The 14,569-nt window shown below is 39.6% G+C and overlaps 1 protein-coding gene across 2 annotated transcripts in view; it reads left to right on the top strand.

The window, feature by feature from the left end:
* The window catches only part of DOCK2 (dedicator of cytokinesis 2), a 164,339-nt gene that overhangs the window by 106,300 nt on the left and 43,470 nt on the right, over window positions 1–14,569 (top strand). The window lies entirely within an intron of this gene.

Raw genomic sequence — 14,569 nt, 5'->3', positions numbered from 1 at the left:
TAAGCAAAGTTAGTTCAATTTGTTTACTTGGGGAAGTGGCAGGTGAGGAAAAGTTTCCTCAATATTTAAACACATAGAAGTTTTTACAATCATCTGTGTGTGTAGGAGAAATGATATAAAAAATAGCCACGAGCATGGGACCAACTTCCCTTGTGAAATTTTATTTTTCTTTGCTGGATTTCCTCCTCTTCATACTTCATGGAAATCATGGCTAAAAATCTCACTGAAAGGAATCTGGATGGGGGGTAGAATCACTTAATTTACATTTCTTAATTTATTTGGATGTTACCTTTACAACTGAGCTTCTTCTTCTCAAAGAAACGCTCTGAGTTAGATGGTGGATTAGATTATGAAGTGAATACATTTTTTTTGGAGCAAGATTTCTGTTGACAGTCACCTGCACTATCATTGTTTTAGTTTTGTAGAAATGATGGTAACATTGGGCTTTCTAGAAGTCCCAGAGAGACTGGTCTAAGAATTAGGTCTCAAAGGTACATAGGTTTCAATTCACTTAGAAGTGCACACGTGCTGTTTGTTTGCAATGCCACAGGTCTGTAATTTTACTCTCCCAGTTTTATGATGTAAAAAAGGAGAGGACAGAGGATACTTAAGGAAGCTGATGACCCCCTGGGATGCCTCAGGTGCCCAAGCCTCGTTTCATCACTACACTGAAGCTCATGCAGAGGGATCACTGACCCCTCCTCTGAGCTGGGGAGGTGCAGATCTGGTGCTGGATGTTTTCATTTATAAATTACAGCAGTTTCATCCCACTTATTCTTCTGTCTGAGCCAGTCTTTGGCCTACAAGGTAAAATCTAACTCAGTGCACATTCTTATGTTGCTGCTGCTGAGATTTGCAATTATTTTTAATGTAGCAAGGATTACTCAATTTAGTCCTAAACGACCTGGCACATGGAAGCACCTCAAACCTTTCATATGTAAAACTGTTTCTCTGGTCTAGAAAATGCTGTTGACATTTGTAATAGCCACAAGTATAGGATTATTTTAGTCTATAGGGGTGGGAACTGTCTGTCCATGTTCAAAGAATATGTCTTTGGGGCTTGAGGCTTCATTTGGTGGTTTCTTTATTGCCTCAGGTGCTGACAATAAAAATCCCTTTGTGGGACTGTAGATGTCCTAATGACTCTGAACTGTGTGGGACAGATTGGTCCAGGCAGGTTTTGTTGCTCTGAGCCTCATCCCATGTAAAAAAAAAAGTCAGCATTAAAAAAACCATTATTTAGATCCTATTTAACAGCTCTTCTGTAAACACCTAAAATGACTTGGCACTGTTTATACTCCTTGATTATGTTGCAGTTCTTAAAAAATGCATGAGGAAATGAGTTATTGATCTTACTTTCGTATCTTAATTTTATGTTATATCAACAACTAGGGAGGAGGAGTTTTATCAGTCTTTATAGGAATTTTGGGTTGTTTTTTTTTCTTTGTTCAGGTGTTTTTTGAGGGAACAAATGTTCTATGAAATAAATTGAAGACTAATTTAGATTTCTAAGTTTTTCTTGTTAACATTCTTTACTCCAAACCATGGAAGTAGCAGAGAAAAAGTCACAAGGGATCCGACTTGGGTCTCTTATAATAAAACCAAGAGAAGAAAAGAAAATTAAAAAAAAAACAAAACAAGAAACCAAACACAGTGTCAGCACAGCACAGGTTTTGCATTCTTAATTCCCCTGTTGTGAGCAGGAGGCTCCATGCAGACCTTTTTACACTCTGGGGGAGGTGTTTTACCTCGAGTCTCCACTTTCTGATTTTGCAAAAAGCTTCTTTAGGGCTGTGGGCACATTTCCTGAGTCACCTGGCCAGTGACAGGATGAGCTCTCTGGGCATTCAGCAAAGCCTGGGAGCACCCCCTGCAGCATCTCCTGTGTTTTGGAGCTTGCAAGGCCAGTGGGCGCCGGGGGAGTTTTGCAGTAGGATTTACTGCAGCACAGAGATGTAAAATTTGTGCATTTATGGAGAGGCAGAGGAAAGGGAAGAGCAAAACCAGCACTGCAGGTTTGGTGCTGTTTGTCGAGCAGGTCACTCTCATTACTGTCATATTGGACTAAAGACAGTGCATGAATGACATCAGGGATATTTCAACTAAAATTTAAGTGTCTGGCATAGATAAGGGGCAAAGAGTGAGAGAATGACTTCTTACAGTGTCCAGAGGAAGGGAGAATGGAAACATTCATGTCCAGGAGGAACTGAGGTGGGTGAGATGAAAGAAGCTTAATTGAGCGAACTTACTTAGACGAGTTTTGCCTCTACCAGGATAGAACTATTTCACTCTAATTACTTTAAATCACTATTCTAAATAACTTGCTGTTTGCTTTTAGAGCATGCTCTGATTCCCAAAGCCCATTTGGATGAGGCAGAGGCTGTGTGTACTAGTCCCACTGGACAGACAGTGTTCAATGTGCAACAGAGAATGAAAAAGGGAATAAAATACCTTTTTTTTTCTTGGTTTGGGTTTGTTTTTCTCTTCCAATAACAGCAAGATGGAAAGAACATTATTTTGTGCCATGCTAGGTGGGGTAGAACACTTTGGGAAACAGCAATATCATCATTTAGGTCATGAGGAGATAAAGTCAGTGTTATTTTTGTGATCCTCCATGGCAGATTTAATTAACTTTTGTTCTAATTAAGGTTGCTTACTGCACACTTCTTACTAGTTGCTACTGCTTGTATATGCACTTTATTCCACTCATGACACTTAGATATTGGTTATTAACTTATTTAAAGCAGTAATTCCTAGGAACATGGCATTTGTGGGGAAATGCTTTCTGGTTTAGGTAACACCATGTAGTCAGTTTATCCTTCAGCTGTTTATAATAATTTTAATTTAGAGTTACATAATTCCTCCCAGGAAATTCACGTGTCTTATTGTCAACATGAAGTGCATGAGGAGTCAGATTTGCTGAGTAAAAGAAGAGTTAGTGGGGTGAGCAAATAAAAGGAAAGTATTCAAATCCCTTTCTTCTCTTTCTCTGGGATTTGAAATGGAAATTGCTTACACAGAGTCTGAAAGTATTCGATCTTATCATAATTGGTACCTGGTATCAGTTTGGTCTGTGTCCAGTCTGAAGTGGCCTTGGTAAGCACTTTGATTGTGTGTCCGTTTGACTTGTTTTTTTGAGCCTTGTCCACATTATATTTAGGCACTTAAAAATGAAAGGAAACAGTGTTTCACCAGTTCATTTCAAGGTCGGTTCCTACTTGCTGAAAAGCTCCTGTGAGATAACACTGTAGGGTATTTTCTAACATCAGGAGTTTGGCTTTTTCTAAAATATGTTTTCATTACCTGTGTATCTGAGTGTTCTCAGACATCTGTCAGAGTCAAGTCTTCCCCAGCGCTTTTTAAGTCTTAACTTGAAAGCTTTAGCACTGCGGGTATTTGGCAAAAGAGCTGGAATTGTTGTCAATTTTCCTTCATTATATTTACTAAAAATAGCTTCTTACTTGCTGATTAAATGCTTTATAACACCCTCAAAACCTGGTTCTTATGTTGGAGCATCATTAATAATTCAGCAAAACCCACTCTGGTTTCTAACCAGTGTCTCCTGCACCCCCAGGTACCTCAGCAGTTCTCACACTGGGGTTTCTCTTGGTATCCTGGTCCTGCCAGGCAGCAAAGAGAGGCAAAATAAGTTCTGCTTTGCCTGGCAAGGGACTGCAGAGATTTCTGTTTAAGGAAAGGACAGTAGGGATTGCAGGGCTGGGTTTTGGGTTGTTTTGAGGTTTTTTTCATAGCACATCTGTGAATGACCCTGTGAAACATGACTTCTGAAATACATGGTTTCCACACTGTGCATATTTCTGAGCACAACCTTTGAAGAGAAACATTTTCCTGGAAAGGTTAAATACCAGGTTGGACAGGACTTGGAGCAACCTGGTCCAGTGGAAGGTCTCCTTGCCTGTGGCAGGGGGTGGAACGAGGTGAGCTTTAAGGTCCCTCCCAACCCAAACCATTCTGTGATTCTATGATTTCAAGTTGTAAGAGAGAAAAACCTCAAAATAATTAAAGTATTAGAACTGCTTCTCACTGTTCATCTGTAGGTAGAAATGAAAGATTGTCATATTTCCAAAAAAGAAACCCCAACACAACCCCCAAATGAGTAGTTTGGGTTAGTTTTACCTTTCTTTTTCAAAGATGTATTGGAAATTAAAATTCACTTATGTAACCAAGGTTGGGTGATGGTGTTGCAGTTTATTCTGCACAAATAAGGCTGAATTTTGAAGGCTGATCTGCTGCATACAAGTAACTCTTTTCTTTGATCTCAATTTCCTCTGCAACTTTTGACTGACTTAAACATCCTTGACAGGAATGCAGTTGTTTTCATAAGGGCTTGAATTTTCAGGTGGGCAGAACACATTTACACACAGGCTTAGGGCATATTGCAGAACTTTGCAAATTTAATGTATGAAAAAATATTTTAAACAGCAAGTATAAATGTCTAATAAAAACATTCCTTTATGCACACTTGCACAAAAGGGTATATGAAGTATTTTAATAAATTCAAACAGTTTTTACTGTGTAGTCACTACTTTAACTGTGTTTAGTAATAGGGTGTAGTGAAAGTTTAGTAATAGGTTGTGTCCTTGAACAGTTTGGTTTTGCTATGAGACTAAAGATATCTTTGCTGAAATACAGTTTCCCTGTCAGCATAAAGTCTCTTCCAGAGGGAAATTTATTTATTTATTTATTTTCCATACTGGGGTATTTGGTATCTAGTGCCTCAGTGTTCTTAAATTTGTATCATCTTTCCATTACATCCAGGTTACAGTTTCCTCAGTGCTCTCAAATTCCTATCTCCCTTCATTTAACTCTGGATTATTTGGTTTGCTCAGTGTTCTTAACTTTGTATCTCCTTTCCATTAAATCCAAATTACTCTGTTTCCTCAGTGCTCTCAAATTGGTACCTCTGCTCCATCACATCCAGGTTACTCTGTTTCCTCGTTGCCTTTCTCAGTCTCTGCACAGTCAGTGCTTGCAATGGGGAAAAGGGCAGAAGGTTGGTCCTGGAAGAACAGAACGAGGCAGATGAGGAGAAGAGGCAGTTGTTTCACTGTGGGCTGTAAATTTACTCCCTCGGAGAGCTGCACTTCCAGCTGTGTCTGATGTGTGTGAGTGAGCAAATGCTTTGCTGTGAGCCCCAGGCCTGGCAGAGAGCAACCCTTCATAGAAACATAGAATCAGCTGGGTTGGAAGGGACCTCTGAGATCATCAAGTCCAACCCTTGATCCAACCCCGCTGTGGTTCCCAGCCCATGGCACTGATGCCACATCCAGTCTCTTCTTAAAAACCTCCAGGGACGGAGAATCCACCCCTTCCCTGGGCAGCCCATTCCAATGTCTGGTTACCCTCTCTGGAAAGAAATTCTTCCTAATATCCAACCTAAACCCCCCCTGACACAACTTGAGACCGAGCCCTCTTGTCTTGCTGAGAGTTGCCTGGAAAAGAGACCAACCCCCACCTGGCTACAGCCTCATTTCGGGTAGTTGTAGATGATGAGGTCTCCCCTGAGCCTCCTCTTCTCCAGGCTGAACAGCCCCAGCTCCCTCAGCCTCTCCTCATAGGACTTGTGCTTGAGTCCCTTCCCCAGGCTCGTTGCTCTCCTCTGGACCTGCTCCAGGAGCTCAATATTATCCTTCCACCTGCAGCTGCCTGACTCTGCCCCGTGGAACTCTGCTTTTCCAGCCCGTGCATCTTTTTAGCACCAACCACTACAAGATGCTTATTCTGCACCAGCTCTGCGTGGTGCCCGTTGTTATCCATGTCGTGGAATTATCTGCTTCCCAAGAATCCAAACACTTAATTATGCAGTGGCTGCAGCAGATAATCCTCCCAGCAAGAGAGGCAGTTGCACATCATGGTCGTGGTACACAGTGGATGCCTGTTAGGTTCTGACTGCAGTCATTTATTTAGGCTTTTATCTAAAATGCAGAGAGAAAACATGCTGTGAGATATCCCATTCCCACTCCCACTGCAGAGTATCTCATTTTTCCTGCTATCAACTGCTGGGATGCTCCTGCTCCTTGGATACGAGGTTTCTGAACTAAAAGAAAAGGCTCCAGTGGCGAGAGCAACTCAACACAAAACAAAACCATCTTGGTAACCTGATGTTCTCAAAAAGTCAGTAAAATAAACTGTTACTTTCCCAGCTACCACTTTGACCTTCATACAAAAACCTTTCAGGTTCTTTGCTATGTGGCTGCTATAAAATACTTTTTCTATGCCTTCAAGCATTTTAATTTTAGTAAAACATATGGGTGTTAAGACAATGAGGAGTATTTTCCCTTCTGTACAACATATGTGCAAATTAGTAAAAGAAAAAGATGAAGAGTTACCCACACAAACTGTTCTGTGTCACCACAGAAAAGACTGAAAATTCAGTATTCATCATTTCCTTCAAATGTTGTAAATGCAATTGAGAATTTTTCTATGTTCCCCCTTTCTGATTAACTTTGACCAGCCTGTCATATCATACAAGATTTTCAGGAAGTCAAATATATGCTATTTTCTCATATTTAACATTATTTTGAATCGTTATTTTCATGTTTTTAAACAGCAGCATCACAATATAACCCTGCTGGTGGTGTATTACGCATTTGCTGCATAATGACCTCTTTTAAAAGGCATAATCTGCTGATTCAATGCAACTTCTTCTGTATTGAGGCAGTTTGGGTGGGAAGTGGTGAGCTCACATGAGCAGTGATTAGACAAGAGGCAGATTCATAGGTACCTGTAATTACAGATTATTTTCTTAGCTTCAGAAAAAGCCAGGCTTTCCTAAAAGTAAAGAAATTATGTATTCTAGAGAAAAGGTCTCACTCACTAAATATTTTCAACATGAATATCTGAAAAATCGGGAGCACATGGATTGTGTTGAGCCATAAAGCAGATTTAGTGAAGGGGTTTCAAGCACAGAAAGCTTATGGAACAGGGGAAAGGAAAAGCAAAGCCCAAATTGCACTTTACTTTTAAAGTTTTATGGTGAGATTATGAATAAAATACAGAGCAACTGGGGGAGGGAGGGGAGAAGGAAAAAAAAGAAAGGAAAGATAAGAGGTTGGTTATCCACACTAATTTCATGTAATTCTCCAATTCTAATCCCTCGATTTGTGAGTAGTCCCTAGAAATACCCATGAAAATATATTTACCAAAGTATCACCCCTGCACCATTCTTAGATATAGAGAAATATACACTAAATGATATGGAAATGATACACAAACATGATATGAATGGTGAATTACTGCCAGCAGGTGAAAAACAAAAGTCAATGGAAGAATGGAGAAGTAATTTCACAATATGAATTCAAACCTCCTTCAAAAATGAAGCCGTGGGAGTTTATTAGTGTGTGGTATCCTGATATAACCACATTAAATCATTACATTCATCTTTTAAGAACTTGGTTTCAGCTTTGTGTCTTATTCCCAGACTTGATCTGGCACTGGAGACAGCATGTGATTTTAATTTTTTCTTTAATTCAGAATAATTCTACTTTGCAAAAAATTGGTGATGCTTAAAAAACAAAGGAGACCAAAGTGAGAGGAACCTCACAACATAAGAAAAATTACTGCGAGTACCTTTCAGGGTCAGTTACTTAGAGCCCAAATAAGCTTTTTTATGTATATTTTCAAGTTATGAAGTCCCTTAAACCCCACAAAATACCACATTTTCAGGAGCTTGAGGTAAATATGTATCTAATATGCAGTTCTGACAATGCATTTTGATTCCTAAATGAGAGCTAAGAAGTCTTTAAAGAGTAGTTGAGGTAGATGCTGAAGGAAAAGCTACATACAGAGCTTTTGGCCAAGTCAAGAGATCTCCCAGGGAGACTTCACTTGTGTGGCACAAAGACTTTGCACATTCCTGTCTTTCCCTAGGATTTCATTGGTGCTGCTGTCAAACTAACTCTGACACATTATGGAATGCAGTAGTTTGGATGCTTGGCACAATGTTCAAGGTAAATTTTCAAATCATGCTAATAGGGAAAATGAATTGTACATAAACAATTTATAATTGAGGCAAGAGTAGAGGGAGAGCAGATATTTTGAAGCAGTTATTTCCTGACCACGCTGGATTACACTCTGGGTGTACATTGAAAAAAAATGTGGGAAAATGACAATCACTTTATCATTAGAATTCAATATGGATGGTACAAAAAATTATTCTTCAGCCTGTAGTGAAACTGAGGTGACACAAGGGAGAAATATGGTTAAATTATACTGCTTTCTTTGCACCACTGGCCATATTTTTCCAGTTACCATGGAAGTGGTATTGCTTTCTAAGTGTTGCCATTATTGTGCTCTTAATAACTAGGTTTCATGTAGCCATAAGGTTTTTAAATATTGTTTCCATCTTGCATTGTCCTTCCTTTCTAAATCAATGATTGCTCGCCGTGTGATTAGGAGATAATTTCTGCTGTTGCTTTGTAAAGATTTTATTATTATCTTTTATCCTGCTTTCTGAGGCTTTCTCCTGCTGCTCTCTGTTGGTACTGAGATATAGTACCTGTGAGTTTTTAATCTCTTCTGTCACACTGATTGATTGCTTGTCTGATCCCTCTTTTGTGTATTTTTCATCTTCCATCATTAGTTCAGAGTTGCTGATCAGGGTTTCAGTCCTGGACAATGATCAACATTGGGGATTGGGTGTGACCCACTTTTGAATTTTCTCTTTATGTAACGTACCTTCCTCTGGCTTGGTACATAAGAAGGAAGAGAAAAGGTGACAGAAGCCTACAAGAGAATAATTTGACTTCAGTTGCTTTTCTCTTGTGTTTGCTTTATGTTAAAATACCCATCAGGTATGTTCTGCACAGAGTTTTATGAGGACACTACTAATAAATCAACATAAATTACGTGGGAGTATTATTTTGGCTCTGCTATTCCTGCTCCAGATCTCCTAGAATTGGCATAGTGGCCAAACAATGTCTATCAGAACTCAGAGAAGATCTTCAAAAATAATAGTCAGTACATCACCCAGGCTTTGAAAGAACTTCCCTCATATTCCTCATCTGCTCAAGTAGAGGATGCAAGTGCTGATTGATCAGCTTTGGGGATTGCAAAAAACACTTGCCAAGCTGAAGTTAATGTAACTCCTTCTGACTTGAATTTGTGGACCAAACTGTGTGAAGGAAAAGCACTTGGGGTTTGTGGGAAGGAGTTCTGAGTTGTAAAAACTCATTGGTTATCTGATATGAATTAAGAAAAAAAAAAACACAACCCAAAATATATGCCAACATTTTAATGGTTTCTTTCAGTAAGAGGTTTCACAACACAGGAAACACATTCTTTTAAACCTTATCTTTGTTTTTCTGTGCCTGATTATCCAGTAGAAGTTTGTACTTGATTCATTTTTTCCACCTGCCATTACATCAGTGCAGTCACAGCTTTAGCAGACACAGCAAACATGAGGTTGAGTTGATGCTCATAAATACCTGAGTGAATTAATTCAGCCTTCACCTCAGTATGTGGGTTACTCACCTCAAAGCTGTGGCAATGAACTCCCAGATCTTACTCATGTGAACCTGAAAAGACTTTGAAAAGCATCTCACTGGTGTTGGGCCACTGCTCTAAAAAGAATTCATGTGTAAGGGTCTGAGGAAAGGCATATTTTTCCCCTGATTTTGGAAAGGTTTCTGACTCTGTATCTGATTTATGCAACTTTTCCAAAATAATTTTGTGGCCCCAGAAGTGTTCTGTGTTTGGAACAAGGTGCAAGAACAGGCCAGTTTTTGCAAAGCCACCTAAGAACATTCCATGTGAATTTAAGGGTTTGGTTGGTTGGGTTTTGGGGGGGTTTGGTTGGGGTTTGGGTTTTTTTACTGTAATCATCTCTTGTTTTATGCTGCAAGGAGCTGATGCACCAATTCTAACTAGTTTGCTAAAAATAACTTGAAGTTCCAGATCTGCAGTTTAGGTTTATCTCCTATTTACACTTCAAAAGCAAGGACAATGTGCAGACCTATTTTACTGTTAAACAGAGAGTCATCATCTTGCAAGGAATAGCCTTGAAATCCTACTTTGATCCACATGTCGTTTATGGATACAGAATTCTTTCCTTGCTCCATCTCTGTTTTATTTTGTTTGAAGGAGAATCAATTAGGAATCAGATCCTTATTTTGAGGTGACTTATGGATTATTTTTTGCCTGTCAAAAATTATTTCTGCCTGTTACTTGTGGTACCTTTCTATCCTTGTTTAGAACAGGCACCTAAGTGTTTGAAACTAAGTACAGTTGCACAGGATTCTATTAATTGGCCTTTCTTTCAGGCCAGAATTTGTAAAAAATATCTCAGACAGCACAATAAAGTAAAGTAGAAGCAGCAGGAAAATCAGAAAGATAAAGCAAATAAGAGCAGTTGAACCATGGCAATTCTCTGGCTGTCCTAAGCCAAAACCCTGTCTTTTTATACTCAGATTTAGTCCAGAGATTTTGGGCTTTGAAGATCATCCATGAATCTTCAGGCCCAAGAGTTTAGTATGAACTGTACATTAGAAGCATCAATCTCCATAAAGTCAGGATATATCATGGGAGTTATTGAGGGTGATGGAATTTCAAAACTTTCAGATCACAATTATTTAAGTTGATGAGAAATTAATTTCATATTAAGTGAGTGTAGAAAAGTTATGATTAAATACCCAGAAGAACCTATTTGTAGTCCTGTGTGATGATTAAAATTAAAGGAAAACATGAACATTAAATGGAAAAAATAATGGAATGATATTTTCTGTGTGAGAAATGATCCTGTGCTTTAGTCAGTCCAGTTCAGTACAATATTGCAAAACAAAGATCTGCAGCAATCCCTGAGCTGAGAGGAAAGGTAAACTCCAATGTTCTGTTCCAGAAACAAGGGAAATTCAGTTATTTTACACTGGGACAAGATAATCCTTTTCAGTAGTTTGCCTCAATCACTTCTCCTGCAGTCAGAAAGGACAAATTGTGCTCTTCTGAGCTGCTCTGGGACACTCTTGCCATCTCTTTTCTATCTCTATCTTCTCCATTATGTCACTTATAATTGATAACTGATGTTATGAATAATCACAACCAGTCAAATGCCTTTATCTCTCTCTTCCTAGATTCAATGTTGATATGATGTCAGTAAAAATTAAAATTATATTTTCTCTTGTTTTCATGAAAATCTCCAACTATTTTATAAACACCTGTTTAGTTTCATACTTGTGGCTACTTAATTAATGCCCCTTTTTGGTGAAAGGGGAGACTGAGGCACATAGAAAGGAAATCACTGAGGCAGGACACATGGCATTGGCAGGAGCCGGGAATAGAATTCAAACTTACTGCCTAAGAGACTTCCAATGACAGGAATAGATACACCCTTTAGGCAAAATACAGATGCATGAAAATGTTTGGAACTTGACAGCCTGGAAATATTGCATGCTCCTGAAAATATGTCATTCCAGTCTGTCAGACAAAAATATCTGTGAGAGGGAAAGGGATATTTACAGAAGACAGCTTACATATAATTATATTGTATAGAAATCTGTAAATATTTTTAATATTATCAGTAAATTTTACTGGGCAATAAATACCTCAGTATGTTCTTGAGGCTTTTTATGTATGGTTAACATTAAACCACAAGTTCTTCACAAAAATTTTAAGGTAAGACACACAGGAATATGTTCGTATTATAAAATAGATGTGCACTAATAAATTCATGAGTGTGTAAGCTATGATGTTAAGTTACTATATCTTTCATGATACTTCCATGCTAAGAGTAAAGTACCTAAAAGTGTGGGATTTTTTTAATGCACCATCCCAGAGTCTCCCAAATGGGATATTTAGGTGACATGTTTCACCAGAAGTGTTGGAGTAGTGAAAACACAGAGTTTGGGAAGTAAAAGAAGCCTCAGAAACGGAGGACCCTCCTCCTACTCCAAGCAAAGACTTCATGAGTGAAGAGAAATGCTCCTCTCTGAGCAGCTGGAGCTGAAGAACTTGTAAATTAAAGGATGCAGAGCAATACAGTGCTACAAGAAAGACACACCACTAAAAAAGCCTTGCCCTAAAACTGCTGTTGGGAAGAGCGATGAGGATGATGACACAGAGTAACACGTGGGTGTCTGTGATTCTGCCTCACTGGGTGGTTTTTTGGGCTGCCTAAAGCAGACCACTCTTTTTAGAATCCCCTTTTCCTGCAACATCTTAAGCTGTTTGTGTCCAGCATCAGGCAACTTTGAGGAGATAAATGTGCCAGTGTGAGTGGAGCGTTAGGAAAGAATGTGTTTATTTTCTTGTGGGCAGTGTGGGATAGTTTGCAGCAGAAATTACATTTTCCACAATAAGATCTAATCACATAAAAGGTGGAAGAGCAGGTCTAATAGTCTGGGAAAGAGCAGGGGGTGCACAGGGAAGTTCTGTGAGTGCACAGAGGTTGTTCAGCAGAGCTGTCACAGCCTGCAAGGACAGCAATGAGCAAAATCAGATTTCTTGAGCTTGAGGTAATTTGATGACACGGCTTTTCACAGATCAGCCCCTTCATTCAGCTGGCAGGATTAGCTGAGCTAGTGTTAGTTGAGATCAGTGTACCCTGGACCACTGAGAGGAAGCTCAGCTGGATGTGTGGGATGATGCAGTGGAGTGACACAGCACCCTTGGAACTCTGGAACCTCCCAGTGCCAGCTCCTGTGTGTCCCTCTGGTCACATGAACAAAAAGGACTTGTCAGGATGTGACACTGTGTATGAATTCCTTTATTTCCTTGATCACATCAGCAATACAGAGGAATGGTATGTGGATGAAAAGAAAATCTTTAAGTTCTTGCAAGGAGTTTTTTCCTCCTGGAGAACCTCACCCATAACAAGGGGTTTCACTGCAGTCGGTCTGAGGCTCTAATGAAGCAGGGAGCTCCTCTGGGTGATTGCTCAGTGGGATTTCCTGGCAGAAACCTGCCAAAAGCTGAACTTTTGCTTTACCTCCCTCATTAAGAAACTGAATTATGCCTTCAGATTTTTTTTTTTTTTTTTTGTGGCGAGACCAAAATTCATTTCCCTGCCTGTTCTTTTTCTGTCGTGGCTCAGACACTGCTGTCTGGGGATGAGCATAACAAGAGAGCTGGGAAGGAATAACATGTTTGCTGTGTTCTGCCAGCCCCCAGTGACCCAAAGGCATTCCATCATCCTCCCTTCAGTTTTGTCTTTGAAGTGTTTAATCACTTTTAAGCCAGTATAAAATTTGGGCATTCACAGCATCCTGTAGCAATGAGTTGCAGAGTTGAGCAAGATGAGCATAAGCCCTGGTTTCGCTGATTTTGAATGCACATTCTAATTGTGTTCAGTGCCCTCTGATGCTCCTCTGGGAAGCTGGGAACACTCAGTCTCTCATCTCCACAGCACTTTCGATTTTATAGATCCTGCCACCTCCCTCCTCAGTCACCGAGTGCCCCCTGACTGAGGAAACCCATTAAATGTGCTGGATCATTTCTGTGCCACATTTATTTGATTGTTTTCTTCTCTCTTCTTCCTTTTTGTACCTGTTTATCTTTGTGAGGTGGGGCACCACAAAGAATCTGACCCAAGGATGCAGCATTCCTTTGACAATAACACATGGATATCCTGCACTCTCTTAATCTTTTTCTAAGAGTTCTAATTATAGAATTATTGCTTTCTCTGACGTTACTTGGGGGTTTCTGGACCTGGCTGTTATAACTATTGGATCTTTTTCCAGATTGGGAATAGCTAGTTGACAGCCAGTCACTATATTTGAACATTTAGGATTGGGTTTTCCTTGTTTGCCCCCACAGTGTTTGGTATAGAAATATTTCCACTTAATAGTTTTAAAAAATATGCTCTCCTATGAAGCAGAGGCAAATGGATCACATTCAGTCAATTTACAATTTTGAAAACAACTGAATTATTAAAATAAACTTTATAAATATTTAGAGATACAATTGATTTTTGTTTTACAAATGTCCTGTGGGGAGTCAGACAAAGAAATTAGCTTTAGAAGCATGGCTTAATCACGCTGCATTAATCAAGAGCTTAAATAGGTGCTGCTTTTCAGGCTAGAGGGGTAATGATAATGCTCTTCCTCTTGGAGGAAATAACTGTCTAGTAACTCAGACTTGAATGTGTTTTTCTAATCAGCCTGAGGAGGAAGGTGGGCAGAGGTGCTGTCCTGCCCTCATCACCTGTGAGAAACCTGAAAAGCTGCACTTTATGTCTTTAAATTGGGAAAAATGCAGTGGCAGCTCCTAACTAATCATGTGAGCACAGGAACTCTTTGAGCTGTCAAACCCACGGGGAGGAGGCAATGACACCCTTGGAAATGATTTGGTTTTGTCAGCAGAGAACAATGTGTTTGAAAGAATTGCTCTGTTGTCTCAGGAATGCAGTGTGGTGTGAAGCAGAGGGAAGAAATTCTATTGTCTGACTTCTGCAACAGAGACAGAGAAACTCTCTGACAACTGTGTGTGTCATTTTTTCTGTATGGGTGACAGGCTATAAATCCCGTGCCATGGCACAGAATTGAACCATGTGGGAACTTTGCTGCCTTTGGGTGTTCAGTGCTAAATGTACCTCCACCAACATCACCTCTGTTTGGAA

The sequence above is a fragment of the Neopelma chrysocephalum genome, unplaced genomic scaffold (assembly GCF_003984885.1).
Source record: "Neopelma chrysocephalum unplaced genomic scaffold, ASM398488v2 Primary Assembly neopelma1_63, whole genome shotgun sequence".
NCBI classification, from domain to species: domain Eukaryota; kingdom Metazoa; phylum Chordata; class Aves; order Passeriformes; family Pipridae; genus Neopelma; species Neopelma chrysocephalum.
The sequence above is the reverse complement of the archived record's forward strand: the minus strand, read 5'-3'. Positions and strand labels throughout refer to the sequence as shown.